Genomic DNA, 22,482 nt, shown 5'->3' on the forward strand with positions numbered 1-22,482 from the left:
TGGCAGCCACAGAGCTGGAAAGAGCAGGAGGCTAGGGTTGCCCCCAGTGATGGAGGAAGCCAAGCTTTCCGCACACCCTGGCCGGCCCAGGCCTCCGCTTAAGGCTACAAAGTTTCAGTTATAGAAGATACATAAATCCCCCCAAAAATGGCTGCCACGGAGCAAGCAGAAGGCTTGGCTCCGCTCCAGGCTACAAAGTTTCAATTGTAGAAGATAAATAAACCCCAGATACCAGGGCCTCTGCTTGGGTCGCCAGGGGACGTGGCCAGCCTGCAAACCACCACAGGCCCCTCGCCCAGGCTGCCCCACACCCCAAGGGAACCCTCACCCTGATCTGGGACACCCTTCAGGGCAAATCAGCTGGCCCCCACCGTGCACCAGGCCTCTATCCTATCTAATAAAAGAGTAATATGCAGATTGACCATCACTCCAACACACAAGATGGCTGCCCCCATGTGGTCAAAGATCCTGCCCCCATGTGGACACAAGATGGCCACAACAAGATGGCCAGCAAGGGAGGGCAGTTGGGAGGGACCAGGCCTGCAAGGGAGAACAGTTGGGAGGGACCAGGCCTGCAAGGGAGGGCAGTTGGGGGCAATCAAGCCTGCAGGGGAGGGCAGTTAGGGGTGACCAAGCCGGCAGAGGAGGGAAGTAGGGGGCGACCAGGCCTGCAGGGGAGAGCAGTTGGGGGGGACCAGGCCTGCAGGGGAGGGCAGTTAGGGGTGACCATGCCTGCAGGGGAGGGCAGTTAGGGGTGACCAGGATTGTAGGGGAGGGCAGTTAGGGGCAAACAGGCTGGCAGGGGAGCAGTTAGGCATCAATTAGGCTGTCAGGGGAGTGGTTAGGGGGTGATCAGGCTGGCAGGCAGAAGTGGTTAGGGGCAATCAGGAAGGCAGGCAGGTGAGCATTTGGGAGCCAGCAGTCCTGGATTGTGAGAGGGATGTCCGACTGCCTGTTTAGGCCCGATTCCACCGGGATCGGGCTTAAACGGGCAGTCAGACATCCCTCGAGGGGTCCCAGATTGGAGAGGGTGCAGGCTGGGCTGAGGGACACCCCCCTCTCCGTGCACGAATTTCATGCACCGGGCCTCTAGTGGTAAAATAAGAATAAACCCCAAATCGATGGAGAGCAATACTTCCCAGTGTCTGACAAGGCCTCGCACAGAGCAGGCATCCAGGAAGCGTTTCTTGGATGAAGGACACATCTTGGACATGCCTGCCACTGATGACAGCCCCCACTGTTGAGAAGGGCAGGGGCAGAAGCTGGGAGGCCACAGGGGCCTGGGGCGCCCTGGTAACACAAAGCTGCTGGTCTGGGTGTGGATGCTTCCTTTCTGCCAAATAAGAGTTGGGACTGTAAACCCAGCCCCTCTGAACTTACACTGCCATTCATAAAAACAGGTGTGTAAATAGGATAAATATATGGAGAGCCTTATCAGGAAGTATCTTTAAAACTGGTTAGATGCTCATGCGCCTACGGGGGATGGGAATGAGAAGGTGAGGGATGTGCTGCTCATCTCATGTGTTTCGGTTAAAATGTATCTCTAACACCAGAAAGCCCTGGTGCCCACGCCCCTTCCGGCGGAAGAAACCTGATCCTGAGTAAGGAGTCCACCTCCCCCAGGGTCGGGGGGCTCCTCTAAGGACCGCTGGGGTCCTGCAGCCTGGCTGGCCCAGCACACTGCTGATATTGCTGTTATCTGCTCCTAGTTCATCTCTCATCCTCGTCCCATCTCTTGATTCAGCCCAAGAACAGACTGCTCCAGGAAGTTGGGGGAGGGGGTTCTTTGGTCCTAAAGCCTCTGACCTTTGGTCTTGAGGGATGTCCTGAAGAGGAAATGGTGAGTATAAAGTGATTAAGAAAATCCATCCTGCCGAAACCGGTTTGGCTCAGTGGATAGAGCGTCGGCCTGCAGACTGAAGGGTCCCAGGTTCGATTCCGGTCAAGGGCATGTACCTTGGTTGCCGGCACATCCCCAGTGGGAGGTGTGCAGGAGGCAGCTGATCGATGTTTCTCTCTCATCGATGTTTCTAGCTCTCTATCCCTCTCCCTTCCTCTCTGTAAAATATCAATAAAATACATTTAAAAAAAAAAAAAAAGAAAATCCATCCTGCACAGTAGCCGACCGGAGGCCGTTTTGTCCCCCAGAGTGGGAGGTGCCGTGGACCCTGGGTTCATAGCTCCACCTTGACCCCTTTTATGAAAGGCAGGCCCGTGGGCACCCACTTCTTATACTCCAGGTACTCCTCTCCAAAGAAGTGAATCAGGGAGATTTCCTCCTCTTCCGTCCGGTTGCAGAAGAGCCGCCACACAGTGCGCAGCCCACGCTGCAGATGGGGTTGCAGAGCATCACTTGGGTTTCGAGACTCCATTAAAATCACCTCACGTAAGAAGGGTGCGGGAACCAGGCCCACACCCCGCTCCTCACAAGAGTGTGGGTTTCTGATTTTTCTTTCTGCACCACGTGGTTGAAGTTGGAACCAGCTGTAAACATCGCTGCTTTCCTCAGACATTCTCTGAAGACCACCATCAGCAGGCCCGTGGCGCTGAGCCAGGTGACCCACTTCAGTTCTGGCCAGAGCAGGTTCGCAAGGGTGAACTCGATCCAAGAAGAAAGGGCAGCCACGGTGTACTCCAGGCTGTGGTTCGGGAGGAAGGAGTCCAGGGGACAGGCTCTTGGAGTTGTTGACCGCCGTGACTAAGTATTCAGAATAGTGGCACAAGGACAGGGAGCACATGTACCAGCCAAAGTGATTCCAAGAAGACTGGCTGAAACTCAGCAGCACCCACAGCCGAACATGAAGCCCAGGAAGTAGGCTCGGACGGCTATCTGGTAGCGCGTAGGCCAGTAGAGCAGCAGCAGCGCGTTGGGCCTGGCCACGTGGAGCACCTGCAGGCGGGCGCGGGAGCAGCATCAGTGCCTTGAGCCCGGCCAAGTGGAGCGCCTAAAGGCTGGCGCGGAGCAGCAGCAGCGCCAGCAGCGCCAGCACCTAGGCGCCCTGCAGGAAGGCGGCCAGGCTGAGCCCTGCCTCGGAGCCTGCCATGGCGCAGGCGGTGGACAGCGGGCACGGCGCTGGCTCAAGCCTTTTTTATGTTCTTATTCATTAAGGACTAATTGAACAGAAATGAATGAACATTGGCACATGCAGTGGATTAATTCTTTATAAATCCTGTCTGATTCTGAATAGTGCAGAACTGATAAAGTCAATGTGAATTTCTCATCATTACAGGAGACTCAGTGTAGCAAAAATCAATATCATAGGCAAGGAGATGTTAATATGGTAGGCAGACTAACGGGGTTTCCCCCTTTGGTGGTTATTGTTGGTTATTGCTCTAGAAACTACTACAAAGGAAGCCTTTACTGGACAAGTCATGTGTACTTAAGGCAGAACACTGCCTGCTTTTCATGCTGGCAAGTCAAGTCTGTTCTTTCCCAGTGCTGGCTACCTGTAAGGAATGTCAGCATGTTGGATTTAGAACAGGAAACACAATTTCCCCCTCATTTCAGAGTAGAGTTCACTTAGGGAGACAGACCTTTTGGTGACAGTCACTTACTTTCTGGTTGTGATTTCTGATACTTGCATAATGCTCACCTGGTAGATATTGTCAGGTGAAAAGCCTTCCTCCTATATGTTTCCTGTTAAAGAATTGCTAGTCACAAGAATTATTATATTGAGAATATGCTTGATACTCTTTTAGGTTAAAGTGTACTTATTGTGAAGCCAGTATTGTGAAATGTTCTTTTTCCACTTCTTCCAGAATGTGGTATTTTTTTTTCTCAGTAATGGACTAAGATGCATGTGTATTGTGAAGAAGAAGTTATTGCCCAGGTGGACCCCAGTCAAAGTGACTTAAGTATGTGATTAGATTCTGCTTCTATTTGGGAAAATGATCTAGGATGGATGCTATTCCCCCCCTCCCCCGGGAGACTAATACTTTATCCCAATATTTGCAAGTTAAGGTTAGCCTGCTCCAGAATCAGAACATTTTGTAGATACTACTATAATCTTCAAAATGTAAGCTTTAGAAAGTGGGGAAGAGAGCTTAGGGTAGATACAAAGATAGGATTAAAAAGCATGGTGACTGTAAATGGTGGCATAAGGCTGAAGCGCAGTAACTGTGGGAAGTGGCGGGTGAGACGGGTGGGTTAGTAGAGACCAGACAGTGAAGAAGCTTTGGATTTTATGCTAAGAAGTCTGGTTTTTTTTTTTCTAAATTACTGGGAAACTTGTAATTTCTTTTAAGAAAGGCCAGAGAGAATCAAGTTTGCTCCTATATATATATTCACGTGGCAATGTGGAGGGTGAATTGAAGGTAGGGAGACAATTATTCATTACATTCATTATTCATAGACTGTTGTAATCATTCAAGCAAGAAATAATGACTTGAATTAGGAAATAGTTCAAGGCATACAGAAAAAGGGTGCATTTCATTCATTCATTGTTTGAGAAATATTTATTAAGTTCCTGTTATATGTTAAACACATTGGATTAACAAGGTTAACAAGCTACAGTTATTGCCTCCAGGGAGCTTACAGTTTAGTGGGAGAGGTGACAAATAACAGCCAATTACAGTTGTCACGAGCTGTAATGTGAGTTTTGATAGCATATAGACCTTAACCCAGGCTTAGGGGCAGGAAGCTTTTTTAGGAGAGTGTAAGTAGAAGTCAAGTAAGTAAAGTTGTGCAGGATATAGGTTAGAGGTGCGTTTTGGGATGTTGGAAAAATAAGTGTTTCAGTTGAGGAAATAGTATCTGAAAATAGCTAGAGAAGGTGGGAGAAAAATTCTGGTTTAGGGAACTACAAATCGCTTAGTATGGCAGGATTGTGGAGGGCAAGGAAATGGGTTGAGAGAAATGAGGCTGGGGTATTAAACAGTTACCTTATAAACCATGTGAAGGAATTTGCTTAAGAACAAATCAACTTTTAAATTGAAGAGTGTCATGATCAAATTAGACATTTAGAAAAACCCCTCTGGCTGCTATGTGGAGGGTTGATAAAAACTCTCAACAAGGTGGGAATAGAAGGATCATACCTCAACATAATAAAAGCTATATATGATAAACCCACAGCTAACATCATTCTCAATGGGCAAAAGAACAGACCCCATGATGAAGAAGATGCCAGAGACGTGGGGGAGGGGTTTTTTGGGAAGCAGAAGGAAGAGTTTAAAGAAGGGAGTGGTCAGTTCTGTCAGACTCTGCTGGAAAGTTATTAAGATAGACCAGTGGTCGGCAAACTCATTTGTCAGCAGAGCCAAATATCAACAGTACAACGATTGAAATTTCTTTTGAGAGCCAATTTTTTTTTCTTTTTTTCTTTTTTTTAATTAAGGTATATGTGTACATACCTTACCATTGCGCCCCCCCCCCAACCCCACTCCCATACATGCCCTCACCCCCCAATGTTTTGCATCCGTTGGTTACTCTTATATGCATGCATATGTCCTTCAGTTGATCTCTTATTTTCCCCACCTCTCCCTAACCTTCCCGCTGTAATTTGACAGTCTGTTTGATGCTTTACTGCCTCTGTATCTCTCTTTTTGTTCATCAGTTTATACTGTTTCTCATTATCCCCAAATGAGTGAGATCATGTGATATTTTTCTTTCATTGACTGGCTTATTTCACTTAGCATAATGTTCTCTAATTCCATCCAGGTGCCTACAAATGGTAATAATTCCTTCTTTTTTATGGCAGCATAGTATTCCATTGTGTAGATGTACCATAGTTTTCTGATCCAGTCATCTGCTGACGGGCACCTAGGCTGTTTCCAAATCTTAGCTATTGCAAATTGTGCTGCTATGAACATAGGGGTGCATATATCCTTTCTGATTGGTGTTTCTAGTTTCTTAGGATATATTCCTACGAGTGGGATTACTGGGTCAAATGGGAGTTCCATTTTCAGTTTTTTGGGGAAACTCCATACTGTTCTCCACAGTGGCTGCACCAGTCTGCATTCCCACCAGCAGTGCACGAGGGTTCCTTTTTCTCCACATCCTCGCCAACACTTGTCGTTTGTTGATTTGTTGATGATAGCCATTCTGACAGGTGTGAGATGGTATCGCATTGTCATTTTGATTTGCATCTCTCGGATAATTAGTGACTTTGAGCATGTTTTCATGTGTCTCTTGGCCTTCCTTCTGTCTTCTTTCGAAAAGATTCTATTTAGGTCCGTTGCCCATTTTTTTATTGGATCATTTATCTTCCTTTTATTAAGTTGTATAAGCTGCCTGTAGATGTTGGAGATTAAACCTTTATCAGTGATAACATTTGCAAATACGTTCTCCCATACAGTGGGATTTCTTGTTTTGTTGATGGTTTCTTTTGCTGTGCAAAAGCTTTTTATTTTGATGTAGTCCCATTTGTTTATTTTCTCTTTGGCTTCCGTTGCCCTAGGGGCAGGATCAGTGAAGAAGTTCTTTCGGCATATGTCTGAGATTTTGCTGCCTGTGGATTCCTCTAGTATTTTTATGGTTTCCCGTCTTATATTTAAGTCCTGTATCCATTTTGAGTTTATTTTTGTGTACGGTGTAAGTTGGTGATCTAGTTTCATTTTTTTGCATGTATCTGTCCAATTTTCCCAACACCATTTATTGAAGAGACTTTTTTTTTTTTAAATATATTTTATTGATATTTCACAGAGAGGAAGGGAGAGGGATAGAGAGCTAGAAACATCGATGAGAGAGAAACATCGATCAGCTGCCTCCTGCACGCCCCCTACTGGGGATGTGCCCGCAACCAAGGTACATGCCCTTGACCGGAATCGAATCTGGGACCCTTCAGTCCGCAGGCCGACGCTCTATCCACTGAGCCAAACCAGTTTCGGCTGAAGAGACTGTCTTGACTCCATTGTATGTTCATGCCTCCTTTGTCAAATATTAATTGCGCATAGTGGTTTGGGTCGATATCTGGATTCTCTATTCTATTCCATTGATCTATATGTCTGTTCTTGTGCCAGTACCAGGCTGTTTTGAGGACAGTGGCTTTGTAATACAGCTTGAAATCTGGAATTGAGATCCCTCCTACTTTATTCTTCTTTCTCAGTATTGCTGTGGCTATTCAGGGTCTTTTTTTATTTCAGATGAATTTTTGGAGAGTTCTTTCTAGGTCTGTGAAATATGCCGTTGGTATTTTAATGGGGAGTGCATTGAATCTATAGATTGCTTTGGGTAGTATGGACATTTTAATGATGTTGATTCTACCAATCCATGAACATGGTATGTTCTTCCATCTGTTTACATATTCCTCTATCTCTTTTTTCAGTGTCCTGTAGTTTCCTGCGTATAGGTCTTTTATCTCCTTAGTTAAGTTTATTCCTAGGTATCTTAATTTTTTTGGTGCGATGGTAAATGGATTGCTTTTTTAGTCTCTCTTTCTGTAAGTACACTATTGGTGTATAGAAATGCCATAGATTTCTTGGTGTTAATTTTGTATCCTGCTACATTGCCGAATTCATTTATTAAGTCTGTTAGTTTTTTGATGGAGTCTTTCGGGTTTTTTATGTACAATATCATGTCATCTGCAAATAAGGACAGCTTTACTTCTTCTTTTCCAATTTGGATGCCTTTTATTTCTTCTTCTTGTCTAATTGCAATGGCTAATACTTCCAGTACTATGTCGAACAGGAGTGGTGAGAGTGGGCATCCCTGTCTTGTTCCTGTTCTTAGGGGAAATGGTTTTAGTTTTTGCCCATTGAGTATGATGTTAGCTGTGGGTTTATCATATATAGCTTTTATTATGTTGAGGTATGATCCTTCTATTCCCACCTTGTTGAGAGTTTTTATCAAGAAAGGGTGTTGGATTTTGTCAAATGCTTTTTCTGCATCAATTGATATGACTATGTGATTTTTATCTCTCAATTTGTTTATGTGATGTATCACATTTATTGATTTGCGGATATTGTACCATCCTTGCATTCCTGGGATAAATCCTACTTGGTCATGGTGTATGATCTTTCTGATGTACTGCTGGATCCAATTTGCTAGAATTTTGTTGAGGATGTTGGCTTCTACGTTCATGAGGGATATTGGCCTGTAATTCTCCTTCATTGTGTTGTCTTTATCTGGTTTTGGTATTAGGGTGATACTGGCTTCATAGAAGGAGCTTGGAAGTGTTCCTTCCTCTTGAATTTTTTGGAGTCTGAGGAGGATAGGTTTTAGTTCTTCCTTGAATGTTTGGTAAAACTCTCCTTTGAAGCCATCTGGCCCTGGGCTTTTGTTTGCCGGAAGCTTTTTGATGACTGCTTCAATTTCTTCCATAGTTACTGGCATATTGAGCTGTTTAGATTCTTCCTGATTGAGTTTTGGAAGGTTATATTATTCTAGGAATATGTCCATTTCCTCCAGGTTGTCCAGTTTGTTGGAATAGAGTTGTTCGTAGTATTTTTTAACAATCCTTTATATTTCGGCGGGATCTGTTGTTATTTCACCTCTTTCATTTCTGATTTTGTTTATTTGGGTCCTCTCTCTTTGCTTCTTGGTGAGCCTGGCTAGAGGTTCATCAATCTTGTTTATCCTTTCAAAGAACCAGCTCTTGGTTTTGTTGATCTTTTATATTGTTTCTTTGGTCTCTAGGTCGTTTATCTCCACTCTGATCTTTATTATTTCCTTCCTTCTGCTTACACTGGGCTTTTCTTGTTGCTCTTTTTCTAACTCTTTGAGTTGTTGGGTTAGGTAATTTATTACCATTGTTTCTAGTTTTTGCAGTAGGCTTGTAGAGCTATGAACTTCCCTCTCAAGACTGCTTTCGCTGTGTCCCATAGATTTTGGATTGTAGTGTTTTCATTGTCATTTGATGCCATGATGTTTTTTATTTCTTCCTTGATCTCTCTGGTAACCCAATCATTGTTTAATAGCATGCTGTTTAGTCTCCATGTGTTTGATTTCTTTGGGTTGTTTTTATTGTAGTTGATTTCCAGTTTTATGCCACTGTGGTCTGAGAAGATGCTAGATATGATTTCTATCTTCTTGAATTTGAAGAGACTTTGCCTATGTCCCAATATATGGTCTATCTTTGAAAATGACCCATGTGCACTTGAGAAGAATGTATATTCTGTGGCTTTGGGGTGAAATGTTCTGAAGATGTCAATTCCATCTGGTCTAGTGAGTCATTTAGGATTGATGTTTCTTTGCTGATTTTTTGTTTAGAGGATTTGTTCAATGGTGATAGTGGGGTATTAAAGTCTTCTACTATGATTGTATTGCTGTCAATCTCTCCCTTGATATCCTCCAGGAGTTTTTTTTATGTATTTGGGTGCTCCTGTATTGGGTGCATATATGTTTACCAGAGTTATTTCTTCTTGTTGGATTGCTCCCTTTAGTATTATGAAGTGGCCTTCCTTATCTCTTGTTATGTCCTTCACTTTGAGATCTAATTTGTCAGATATAAGTATTGGTACCCCAGCTTTTTTTTCAGTTCCATTTGCCTGGAAAACCTTTTTTCATCCCTTCACCCTCAGTCTGTGTGTGTCTTTTTTTTTGAGGTGGGTTTCTTGTAGACAGCAGATATATGGGTCTTGTTTTCTTATCCAATCCGTTACCCTATGTCTTTGGATTGGGGCATTTAATCCATTTACATTTAAAGTTATTATTGATAGGTACTTATTTGTCGCCATTTTTATTCTTTACCCCTGTGTTCCTTCTTCGCTTCCTATTTCTTTTTTTATACAGCAGACCCTTTAGCATTTCTTGCATTGCTGGTTTGGTGGTAATAAATTCCCTTAGTCCTTTTTTGTCTGTGAAGCTCCTGATTTCACCTTCAATTTTGATTGATAGCCTTGCTGGGTATAGTATTATTGGATTCAGACCCTTCCTTTGCATGACTTTGTATATTTCATTCCATTCCCTTCTGGCCTGATGAGTTTCTGTTGAGAAATCAGTTGCTAGTCTGATGGGGGTTCCTTTGTATGTAACTTTCTGTCTCTCTCTTGCCACTTTTAAGATTCTTACTTTGTCGTTGGTGTTTGCCAATTTAATTATGATGTGCCTTGGCGTCGGTCTTTTGGGGTTCATTTTGCTTGGGACTCTGTGAGCTTCTTGGATTTGTGTGGGTTTTTTCTTCCCTATATCAGGGAAATTTTCTGTCATTATTTCTTCAAAGAGGTTTTCTATTCCTTGCTCAGCATCCTTTCCTTCTGGAACCCCTATTATGCGGATGTTGTTTTGTTTCGTGTTGTCCCAAAGTTCCCTTAGGCTCTCCTCCTGCCTTTTAATTTTTTTTTCTAGAAGTTGCTCTACTTGGGTATTTTTTCCCATCTTGTCTTATAGTTCACTGATGCGGTCCTCTGCTTCTTCTAGTCTACCCTTAATGCTTTCTATTGAGTTCTTTACAGCAGCAATGTCATTTTTCATTTCTCCTTGGTTCTTCTTCATTTCCTCTTGATTCTTGCTCATATTGTCGAATTTGTCTTCCATTCTTTTCAGCCACCTTATGCCCATTTCTCTGAATTTTTTCTCTGGAAGGTTGCTTGACTCCATTTCGTTTACTTCCTTTTCTGGTGATGCCTGCTTTTCTTTCATATGCGGGCTGTTACTTTGTCTCCCCATGGTCTCTCTTCTCTGGATGTCTGGTTATGTAGTTCTCTCTCTCCTGCGTTGATTTAAAGGCACAAAATACAGCACTACCAGGTACAATACACAAGGCACTGAACAGAGATGTATTCACGATATTAATAACCTCCAATAAAGGTGACCACCAGAGAAAGGCAAATTAGGGGATAGGAGAGAAAGAAGAAGAGGAAAAAGAAAGAAAGGAAAAAAAAAAAAGGAGTGTCAAAATGAAATTGGGAAAGGAAAAAAGAAGTAAGAGAGACAAGAAAGAGACTAAGAGAGAAAGGGGAACAAACTATATAATGGGGATAAAACTCCAATAGAACAATCACTAATCCCAGCAAATGCTAGCAACAAGTACCTGGGGATTAATACAGACTACAACACCAACTAATATTGAGTGAGGCAAGGGAAAACAGAAGCACAAAACAAAAAAATAAACAAAAGAAGAATAAGCAAAACAATCTCACAAAAAAGCATAAAAATTCAACATAATCAACATTCAAGCAAACAACAACAAAAGGACTGAGAGAAAAACAATATTTTGGATAGTTAAGACAGCGAAGAGAGAGGTGTGTAAGGACTTGGAGCAGGGGATTGGATATTAGATATGTAAGTAGGGTGAAATTTTAACAGGGGGCAAACAGAAAGAATAGGGGAAATCTAAAGCAGGAAAGGGGTAAGATAAACAGGACACCGAAAAGGGGAAGGTTAGGAAGAGTGTGATGGCATAAAGGTAGAGTTGAGATAAAGTAAAACGATGCTAAAGGAAAGATGAAAATAGAATGTAGAACACTAATCCCAAAGTAAAATGAAGAGAAAATAAAATGACACTTAAAAAAAAAAAAAGATAAAATAGCAGTAGTAATAATAGCAATTGAAAATAAAAATGTAATAATTAAAAAAGTAAAATCAAGTGAGGAAAAAAGAAAAAAAATAGAGTAAAAGATGCAAAAAATGAAAATAAAAAAATAAAAATAAAATGTGGAGCAGTGAAGGTCATTCACTTCCTCTGTTGTTCTGTTTGGCATGCCTGTTTCTCAGTCCGGACAGTATTACAGTTCCCTGCATTCCACTACTCTTCAGTGTTGTAAGCCAGTCCTGATTGTAAGCAGGCGGTGTGTCTTAATTTCTCGTATTCCTTTATTTTTGATTACACAAGAGTCAATTTGTGATTTAGCCCCTGGGTGGCAGTGTTTCTGGAATGACTTACGGGTCTATATATGGCCTCTCTAGGCAGTGTTAGAGCCTTCTTTCCCTGTGGCACTCACTACCGGTTTGTGGGAGTGGGCTGCCTCAGAGCTGGCTCTCCGATGGTCACTCCCCACTCCGATCCCCAGGTTCCAGAAAAACAACTTTCCCCTGCATTCCCCCAGGGTGTCCCCAACTGGGTGATCCTATGTATTGGGCTTAGTAATCAGAAGCAAGGATTTCAAGAGGAAAAAGCCCAAGTGTGCGAATTCGGGGGCTGCGCGTAAGTCTAAGCAGCCGGCACACTTAAAATTCTTAGGCTGTCCCTGCATGTCAGATCAAAATGGGTTGCTTTTTAGAGATCCCTTCTGTTAGCAGCTCTGAGGACCCCCTTCCACATTCACGGATCATGCCAGCCCCAACAGCCACGGATTTTTCTAGGCTCAGACTTCCCTGGTCCTCCAGCTCCCACAAAATGCGCATTCCTCTCTCCCGCCGGGACCAGAGACCTCACCTTATCCCAGGCAAAATCTGACCTTTCCGTGGTGGAGTGTAGAGCTCTTCTGAATCCGCGTGTTTGCGCCAACTGGGGACTGGTGTTCTGGGGCTCACAGCTGTTCCGTGGGTGCCGCAGTTGTGGATTCTCAGGCTTCCGATAAGCTCCACTTTACCATTCAAGATGGCGTAGACTCCGCTTCCAAGCCCGCAGCTCCGGGAGGAGTCCCAGCCACAGTGGGGGCTGTCAGGTCAGGGGAACCCCGTCTAGCAGTCCCCCACCTTCTTCTGGAGTTTAGCTGTCCCTTAACTTGCCAACAAACACTCCTCGTGCGACCCTCAGCTGTTCTTTCTTTCTACTCTGGGACTAGGCTCGGAACACATCTGTCTATTCCGCTGCCATTTTTCCTCCCTCGAGAGCCAAATTTTTTAAACTTAAACTTCTTCTAACACAACTTCTTCAAAATAGACTCGCCCAGGCCGTGGTATTTTGTGAAAGAGCCACACTCAAGGGGCCAAAGAGCTGCATGTGGCTCGCGAGCTGCAGTTTGCTGACCACAGAGATAGACCGAGAACTGCCCTGGCTGGTTTTTTCAGTGGTTAGAGCATTGTGCCTTGTTTACGGTCTTTATCCCCAGCCTGTGCCGGGGGTGTGTCGGAGACAACCAATTGATGTGTTTCTTTCACATTGATGTTTCTCTCTCTCTCCCCCTCCTCCCTCCCTTTCACTCTGTCTGAAAATCAGTGGGAAAAATATCTTTGGGGGAGAAATCAACCAAAGGACTTGTATACATGCATATAAGCCTAACCAATGGACACAGACACCAGGGGGGGCTGAGGGCATAAGTGGGGGTGAGGTGGGGGGGGCAATGGGAGGATAAGGACATATATGTAATACCTTAATCAATAAAGAAAAAAAAAGAAAGAAAAAGAAAAATATTGTTGGGTGAGGATTAAAAAAAATAGATTGAGAACTACTGACTGAATTTGGTATGAGTGGGTCAGCCAGTGATTTTAGTGAGAAGAGTTTTACTAAGTGGCGTACTAGGGGTAGAAGGCAAATTTCAGAGGCTTGAGGAGTGTTAGGTAAGGAGGTAGCACTGGGATTAAGGACTACTCATAGAAGCCTGAAGAGATGAACTGTGGAGAGATAAAGAGCTTTGTGAAGAAAGGCAAGGTGAAGGGTCAAGCCATTGGAGGTTCTAATGAGGTTGAAGTATTACCTGTTGATGGGGTTGTTGTGAGGGGAACAGTGAGTTGGGGAGGAGAATTAACATTATTTTGAATGTTGTTTGAATGCTTGTTAGTTGTTTCTCATAATTTGCAGGACAGGTATTGTTTTTGTTGGAAATTGGAAAGATCTGTCCAACTTAAGGTAGATATTGGATATTAAGATTTCAGGACTAGAGTGGTTATGGATTGTGACTAATGCAGAAGTGGATGACTGGGAAAACCAAGTGGAGTGTGCTGAATGTCCATGCAGTAAGTTCATGGTTATGGGAAGGTGCTTAGAATGATGGTTGTAACTAGGATGAAGACAGAGCCAGACACCATGGTATTCTCCAGACATTAAGAGGTGACCTGGAAATGGGTTATGATATTGACGTAGATCATAGTATAGTTGAGTAACATGAACCTCTGAGGAGAGGAAGCTTTCCCTCCATCCATCTGAGGGTGGGAAAACTTTGGGAAGAGGGAATAATGATTACATATTCTAGTTTCTATAAATGAGGGAAGTTTGCCAAGAAGGTAGATTGTACTCTCTTGCTAAGAGTACAATTTTATGAATAGATTGTCTTTTAAAAAATATATATTTCTTTATTGATTTCAGAGAGGAAGGGAGAGGGAGAGAGAGATAGAAACATCAATGATGAGAGAGAATCATTGATTGGTTGCCTCTTGCACATCCCCTACTGGGCATCGAACCTGCCCTCAACTGGAATGGAACCTGGGACCCTGGAATGGAACCTGGGACCCTTAAGTCTGCAGGCCGATGCTCTATCCATTGAGCCAGACTAGCTAGGGCGTGACTAGATTGTCTTTGATTCTCGGTGAAGAAGGTTCCTTGTCAGTTTTTCATATGAATGCATCTGGAAAACTGTTGCTGAGCAGTCTGTTGTCATTTCCTAATCTACTATAATCTGTTGTCAATGACTAATGATCTCATCGGCTAGTTACCTCCCCTCCAGCTGCTGGCATCAGTGAGTACATTAATAGTCTAGAAATGCATTCATTAAAAACCATGTAATCACTTAGGAGCTGGCCTTGGAATTGTCTGAATGAGTTGGACAAGTTAGACAAAATCTTGAACCTGAAAGCTACCTCGACTTTCAGGTTGGTTTGGGCAAGGTAACAAGAGATGAATCAATTGTAATTTAATGGGATGTGATATTACTTTTATAAGATACATCACTCTAATATGATGCTTTGTCATTAATGTTTTAGTAATCTGACAGCATTAAAGAGAACTGATATTCCCGTTTTATTATTTCTTGGCTCCGTGACAGAGCTATGTATTAAAATGCACTTAAGATTTTAAAAGGGATGGATGTCTAAGTAAGTAGTTAGAAAGCAAATCTCAAGTGGGTTGATCTGCTTTATAAACTCTAACAATGTGTAGCTAATTGCCGGTAGATTTTATTATTTAAGGCATAGTGTCAGTGCTCCTTCTATATTGGAGCATAAGTAAGGAGATGTTATCTTGCTCAACGTTAAGTTTAAGGAAGTAGTTTCCAAGACAGGATAAGAATAGTTGTGTGTTTTTTTTAATGCTTTTGTTTTGTGCTATTTCTCTTATATAATAAGTCTACTAAAATCCAGAGGTTGGGCAAGAGGCATTTGAGCCAAAAGTAAGCTCATAGAAATTATTTACTAATAATGAAAAGACACATAATTATGTAATATGCATATGTAATATTAGCTATATCTTATATACATATCACCCACAGTCAAAGAAATGTCAGTTACAATGACATTCTTTTTTATTTGCCAAAATGAAAAGGCTTTATTTAAAAAAAGACTACTCAGTGTTGCTGTGGGGTTGGGGGTAGGAGGGGAGGGTCTTGTTAGGCATAACTTTAGTGGTATGTATCACTAGCCTTAAAGTATATTCTTTTACTTAGCAGTTTCAGTTTTAGGTGTTTGTCTTAGAGAAATAATCACAGGTCAAAACAAAAATGTAGCCATAAGAATACTTACTGTAGCAATGTTTAGAATAGAAACAAAAATCACCCAAGACAAAACAAAAATAACCCCCCAAGAAACCTAGAAGTCCAATCCTGGGACTTCAGTTTTAAATTACGACACACTTTCGTAATGCTGTAGAAAATGATGTAAAGACATTGAAAGATAAACAGTATGTATTCCTAAGTGGAAAAATCATTCCATATGGTATGTGTGTGCAGTATAGTTTCATTTTTTTGTTGATAAATATATACATAGGAAAAAACTACAGACATATTCAAGGAATTTAGGGTGAAGTGTTGAGTAGGTAATCTGGGTGCACCTGGAAGAGGTTGGGATGATGATGGAGTCAAGGTTGAGGTGGAAAACACTAAGTCAGGTGACAGAGATACATTACTGCTCACTAAAATGTCAATGGTTGCATTTCATAAGTGGTAACATACGTGATTTTTTAATTCTTTTTGGATCTGTATTCTCTAAACTTTCTATAAAAAAAGTATCAAATACTTTATTTTAAAAACAAACAAAAAAGTGATTGGGTGCTCAGCTTTCAATAAATTGTCAGAAGAGTTTATGTTGTGAACTTAATTGGCAAATAGATTAGTTAATTGTATATGATGTGATGATGATGAAAATGATTATTAGTTCTTCATTTTTGTACCCTTAGCCATGACCAGTATATGGGATTCTTTTGGGAAGATGTTAAATTAAAACAAAGTATGGAAGGATGATTTGTATTTAAAGTCAGATTGCTAGATCATAGAAAATCGAAGCATTTGACTTAACTGCTTCTTCAGATCAAGAATATTTTTCAGTTCTTCAACTGAAATCTTTTTTAGAGATCCAGCTGCCTTGTGTGTCTCACAAGATAATGCTCTTACTGACCTGATAAGACATACAAATGTGTTGAACTTCAAACTGATGTAAACGAGTGTTCATCTGGATCGATAGCAGCCAGGATTGTAATAAGTTGCCATTGCTAGTCTATCTGAGTTTAAAGGAATCACAGATTTTAAAGAATTTTAGAGGAATTGAAGTTGCAGTTTCAGAAAAGTCACAGACATTGAAATTTGGGAATTGTAATTGAGTGCCAGTATTTATCTGTGGCTTAATTATCAAATGCTTGCTCTGTAATTATAACTTGGTGTAAAAAGGTGATGGGCTTAAAAAAAGTAACTGTACCTACCAATAAAAACACACACAAAAAATGCTTTACACTTAAGGTTTGGACCTGATTCCAGAACAGTTCTAACATTTTTAATGATATGTAGTGTAGCTACAGTTGTCAGTATTCTCTGATTTGTTCAGAGTGGATTGTTTAGAAAACTTAGTTCTAAACTTTCTACAGAAAGCAGTATCACTTTGTTATTACGAATACTTTATTTTAAAACAATCAAGTGATTGGGTGCTCAGCTTTCAATAAATTGTCAGAAGAATATTTACACTTTTAGTTTGATTAAAGCTTTTGGATTAGTTTGGGATTATGGCTAAATTTTAATTTTTCTATGGGTAATTATACTTTTATTGTATTTATTAAGCAGAAAACTCATGTAACTGTACACATGAAGGTGCACAATTCTGTGGTTATTCCTGGGAAATGAGCAGTGGTCGTGGGTTGTAGAAGAAGCAGAGCACTGGGCTGGAGGAGGCCCCTGTGCCAGGCGGGCTTCTGAGGCAGCTCGTGCGAAAGGCCTGAGGAAATGATGAAAGACAGGCCTTTCTCCTGCCATTTGGTTTCTTTTCTGTGAGATCATGGTTAAAGCTTGGTCGGGCTTCACCTTTCTTTTTCTTCATTATTTTATATTTAATCACGGTGTGCATTTTTGTAAGCTACCTTACACATTTTTCTAAAAGCAAAATATAAATAAACGAATAAACAAAGGGTACATATGCCTTTTTAATAGTATATATCTAAGGCCTTTCAGTAAAATTTAAGCCAGTACAGCCCGGCAGGTGTGGCTCAGTGGTTGAGCATTGACCTATGAACCAGGAGGTCATGGTTTGATTCCCGGTCAGGGCACATGCCCAGGTTGCGGGCTTGATCCCCAGTGTGGATGTGCAGGAGGCAGCTGATCAATGATTCTCTCTCATCATTGATGTTTCTCTCTCTCTCCCTCTCCCTTCCTCTCTGAAATCAATAAAATATTAAAAAAAAATTTAAGCTACTACAGAATGAGTCTGCGATTTAAATGCTTGTTATCCTTGCGTATAGTGTACAGCATGCTCTTATAGCTATGCGTCGGTGCCTTGCATGTTTGTTGGATGAATGGTGCACATACAAGATAGCCCGTTGTTTAGGGTCTGCTGTTTGCTTGGTCTGATTTGTCTGTCTAGTAGATTGCCCCACCTGTTAGATCCCAACAAACTGAGTATGTATTTAACCAGTGATGTGTTCAGCACACCTCTGCCTGTGTGCATGGATTTATGCCTACTTCCAGATAGTTGCCAAGGAGCCAAGTGCATGGCAAAATGAGGGTAGCCCTGCGTGAAGATGTCTGAACAAAGGTAATCTGATAGAGGCCAGTGGTCCCTCATGTTGCTACCTTCAGAGAGACATAAAACTGTTTGCATTGAGAGCAGACTTGTGAAATCTTTTTCGAGAATGGGACGAAGTGAAAAGGTTCTCTGTGATATTGTCGTGGGTGACAATGATTCTAGTTAGAGAATGTAAACCTGCCAGTTTTAAGACTGCATGCTTCCATTAGCAGCTTAATGAAGAATAGTGAAGTAGCTCCCTGCTTGCTCTTTTTATATTCAGAATAAAGAAATGCCTATTTTCATCCTGTTGGATCTGCTCTGCCTCATGGATTTGGGCATGTTCATATGTTTATGATATTTTTATGGTCATAAAGTTACAGCTATTTTTAAGAGCATATTTTCTTATTCCCACCCTCCTGACTTAGTTAAGCTATAGTACAGAATTGAAAAATTTGTAATTTATGGTATAAAATTTTGTTCCTTATTTTTAACTTTGAAAACATGTGCGTGAAAGGCCTGGCAAAATGCTGACACTGTGGAGGATGTGAGGGAAGATCCAGTCTCTGCCTGAAGGAGACGGTTACCTGGCCCCGTGAGAACTAGCACAGGTGGAGAGAGCAGGCTATGCTTCTCTTCAGCAGCTAGGTTGTTGAGAGGGTTAGGATCACTAGGGGACCAAAATATTGGAGTCCTCTTAAAGAATCTGAGCTGTTTTCTGGAAGGGTAGTTACTGTTTGCATGGCAGAAAGTAGGGGTGAGAGGTGCCTGGAAGGAGGGCCTCTTAAGAAGGCTATAGTTGCTCTACAGGCGGAAGCAAAAAGGGATGTTTTGTGTGAAGGTGAGTGGAAAGCGGCAGGATTAACACTGGTTGTTGGGGGCAGTCATTGGAGAGAGAGTGTGGGGACAGTGTTTAGAGGAGCTTGGTGCACACACACAGGCTCCCGCTGCACCGGGCACCGGGGAAGGAGCCCTAGGAAGGTTAGTCTGATGGTGATGCTAGGGGATAGTTTGCAGATGAGGAGGTTAATCAGATAATCTCAAAGGGTTTTGTGATCATTTATTCAATCCTTACCAAGCACTGTTTGTTCTAAGTTCTTTAGTCATTATTTCATTTACTCCTCACAGCTACCCTGTGCATTAGGTATTATTACAATCTTCACCTTCACAGGGAAGGTAAGTAATTAATGCCTGTTAAGGTGAAGATGGTACAGGAAGGTCAAGCAACTTTCTTTCGGTCACAGAGCTAATAAGGCATAGAGCAGTCTGCCTTCAGAAGCCAGGGTCTTAAGCGCTGTGCTCTAAAATGTGTTTTCCAGCCTGGCCGGGTTGGCCTGCGGACTGAAGGGTTCTGGGTTCGATTCTGGTCAAGGGCACATACCTTGGTTGCAGGTTCCCTAGCTCTGCTTGGGGTGTGTGCACGAGGCAACCAATCGATGTGTCTCTTTCACATCATTGTTTCTCTCTGTCTCTTCCTCTCCCTTCCATTCTTCCTAAAAAACAATGGAAAAGTATCCTTAGGTGAGGATTAACAATAACAAAAAATAAAGAAATAAGATGTTGTTTTCCAGACAAAATAAAATTAACATTCTTTTCTTCTGTGTAATTTCTTTTTCCTTATAATTCCCTATCTCCTTACCTACAACTTGGTTTAGTGGCCTTGAAACAAAGGTTTGGCTTGGGGATTTCAAATAGGCTTGCTCATTTCAAACTCTTTTCAAAATTAGTGGCTATTAATTGCTTGTAAATAATACTTTGTAATTTCACTGTTTTCCTTCTAAACCAGGGGTGGGCAAACTTTTTGACTCGAGGGCCACAATGGGTTCTTAAACTGGACCGGAGGGCCGGAACAAAAGCATGGATGGAGTGTTTGTGTGAACTAATATAAATTCAAAGTAAAGGAGCGGAGGGGAGAGCAAGAGAACCCTCCGCTCTTTCGGCTCCGCGGGCCGGATAGAACAGCCGAACGGGCTGGATCTGGCCCGCGGGCCGTAGTTTGCCCACGGCTGTTCTAAACTGACAAATCAAAATAACTTTAGACTAGACTTTAAGACTGGTGGAAGGGAGGCTAGCTAATTTCATAAATGTTTCTGGTTTGCTGAGTTTCTTTACCTAGGTCATTATAAATAGTAGTGGTTATTTTTATTTATTTACTAGGGGCCCAGTGCACCTTGAAAGGAACTGTGGGCTGCAAGGCTGCAGTAGGCACAGGGGTGGGTCTTGGCCCATCCTCCGCACCCCCACCCGGCCCCTCCTGCCGCGGCCCCCTGATCCCCTGACTGCCGGCAGCCCTGCTCCTGCCGCCGCTGCTCCCACGCACTAACGGCTCTGGCCCTGCTTGCACCCGGTGAAGGCACGAAGCATTTGGGGCCAGCACCAGCAGCGGGTGCAGGGCTGGTGCCAGCAGCAGGTGCAAGTGCCGGTGGGACTGCGGCGCGTGGGAGCAAAGAATTTTCAGTAACCACCAGAGGCTCACCCTGATAAGAGCGACTGGCCTTGGTGTGGCACCCCCGCTCACCTGCTCCACCATCCTGCCATGGCCGATGCCCATCATGTTCTGCGCATGCCCCCTGGTGGTCAATGCACGTCGTAGCGACCGGTTGGTTGGTTGGTGGTTGTTCTGCCATTGGTCTATTTGCATATTAGCCTTTTATTATATAGGATATCTAGTTAAATATACCATTTATATCTATTTAAATGCTAAGCTGACAGAAACTCTCATATATATATATATATATATATATATATATATATATATTTATATTTATTTATTTTTATTGCTTTCAGAGAGGAAGGAAGAGGGAGAGAGAGATAGAAACATCAATGATGAGAGAAAATCATGGATTGGCTGCCTCCTGCACGCCCCCTACTGGGGATCGAGCCCGCAGTCTGGGCATGTGCCCTGACCGGGAATTGAACCTGGGACCCTTCAGTCTGCAGGCCGACGCTCTATCCACTGAGCCACACCGACCAGGGCAACAGAAACTCTTAAAAGTCACACACATTCACAAATTTGGGGTTTCAGCAGTCAGAAGACTCATAATCGATTTCTGATTCATTCAAGACCATTCTGGTTGATGTGTACGTACTTCCTCATTCAGAAAAGGCAGCTCTGCTCGCCAGTTGGTGTGCTCCAGGTCCCCTTTGTCATTCATGACACTTGGTGGTCTCTTTGCCGCATGTCTTTTAGGACAAGGGATTGAGCTCCTAGAAACACATTGCAGAGGTTTTCCCATTAATGATTTTTCCTCTTCTTTAGTGTTTGGTGTCTTTGACATCCTGGCTTCCCCTAGCACCCTGCTGACAACTTTGTAGCCCTTCTTCCTCTCCACAACTCTTTCTGATATTTGAGTTTTTTCCCTCTGTGGTTTTAGGACTGCACTAGAAGAATAAGCATGTTTTCTTAAATCTCTGTTCTCATATGCTTCTCAGAATATATTAGAAGGATAGAGAAAAGAAATTACTTTTAGAAGCTAAATAATCTGTGTTTTTGGGTTTCATGGTTTCAGCATAAAATGCTAAATTTATTCTGATGTGTTTGCTGTGTGTGTGTGTGTGTGTGTGTGTGTGTGTGTGTGTGTGTGTTAAACAGTAATAATGAAAATGTTTTCCAGTTAAACCAGACATTTTATGATTAAAATATCTTAGGAATGTATGGTGTTGCAGAGAGAATGACAATTTGAAAATGGCATGCATAGTGTGGCTGTTAGGGGGTTATGCTGTGATTTGTTTTTTTTAAAATCATTTGTGTCTATGAAAAGCATTTCTATTGTGGGGGAAGCGGGAGGAGGGAGGAAGTAAACATTTAAAAATTTACCTATTGTTCACATTTGGTCATTTAGTGATAATCTTTGAATCCCAGTTCTTTGGCCCTGTTAGCTTCACTTCCCTGGATAGAGATGGCCATTTTTACTGCCTAAAGCACAGTGCAAAGCCCCACTTCTTTAACTACAATTGAAACAATTTGTACAGCTAATGTGTATTGGGTGCCACATGGCTGACTCTAACTGCAGTGTAGCTACCATGCCATTTTATATTTGGAAATATTTTACTTGGTTCTTAATGCTGTGCAGTGTATGGGGTATAGGTAAGGAGTGGATAAGAAAGGAGATAGGAACAGAAATAGTAAGAGTTGCTACACAAATGCCTTTCCCAATAGGTACACACATATGTGAGGTTTCTGTATGTGTGTCTGAGTACAGATATTTCTTGACTTATGATGAGGTTAGGACCTAATAAACCCTTAAGAATGAAAACATCCTGAGTCAAAAATGCATTTAACACACCTGACCTCCCAAACGCCCTAGCTTAGCCTAGACTACCATGACCATGTTCAGAGCACAATATCCAAAAACTGCTGGCAACACAGCCCACCGTAGAGCATTGCTTTCTGCCTTTGGGCTTGATGGCTGACTGGAGCTGACTCACACCTCTGCCCAGCATCAGGAGAGCATAGGACCACATCGATAGCCCAGGAGTTGTGGCAGGGGAAGAGCAAATGGAATCAGTCTAATTATGGATGGACGACTTGAAAGTTTTGGAGCACGTGAGGGTGATATTCAGGAGGTGATGGTTGGAAATATAAATCCTGG

The 22,482-nt window shown here is 42.5% G+C and overlaps 1 protein-coding gene and 1 pseudogene across 6 annotated transcripts in view; one reads left to right on the forward strand and one right to left on the reverse strand.

The window, feature by feature from the left end:
* Window positions 1-22,482, forward strand: part of SIK3 (SIK family kinase 3) — a 290,306-nt gene that overhangs the window by 91,153 nt on the left and 176,671 nt on the right. The gene's annotated exons all lie outside the window — the stretch shown is intronic.
* On the reverse strand, window positions 2,175-21,045 carry LOC308257735 (protein-S-isoprenylcysteine O-methyltransferase-like; annotated as a pseudogene). Its single transcript has 2 exons — window positions 20,980-21,045; window positions 2,175-2,890 (listed from the first exon to the last, which is right to left on the reverse strand). The product of its transcript is annotated as a protein-S-isoprenylcysteine O-methyltransferase-like (transcript).

This window comes from Plecotus auritus (genome assembly GCF_963455305.1).
Source record: "Plecotus auritus genome assembly, chromosome: 9".
In the NCBI taxonomy this organism is placed as follows: Eukaryota; Metazoa; Chordata; class Mammalia; order Chiroptera; family Vespertilionidae; genus Plecotus; species Plecotus auritus.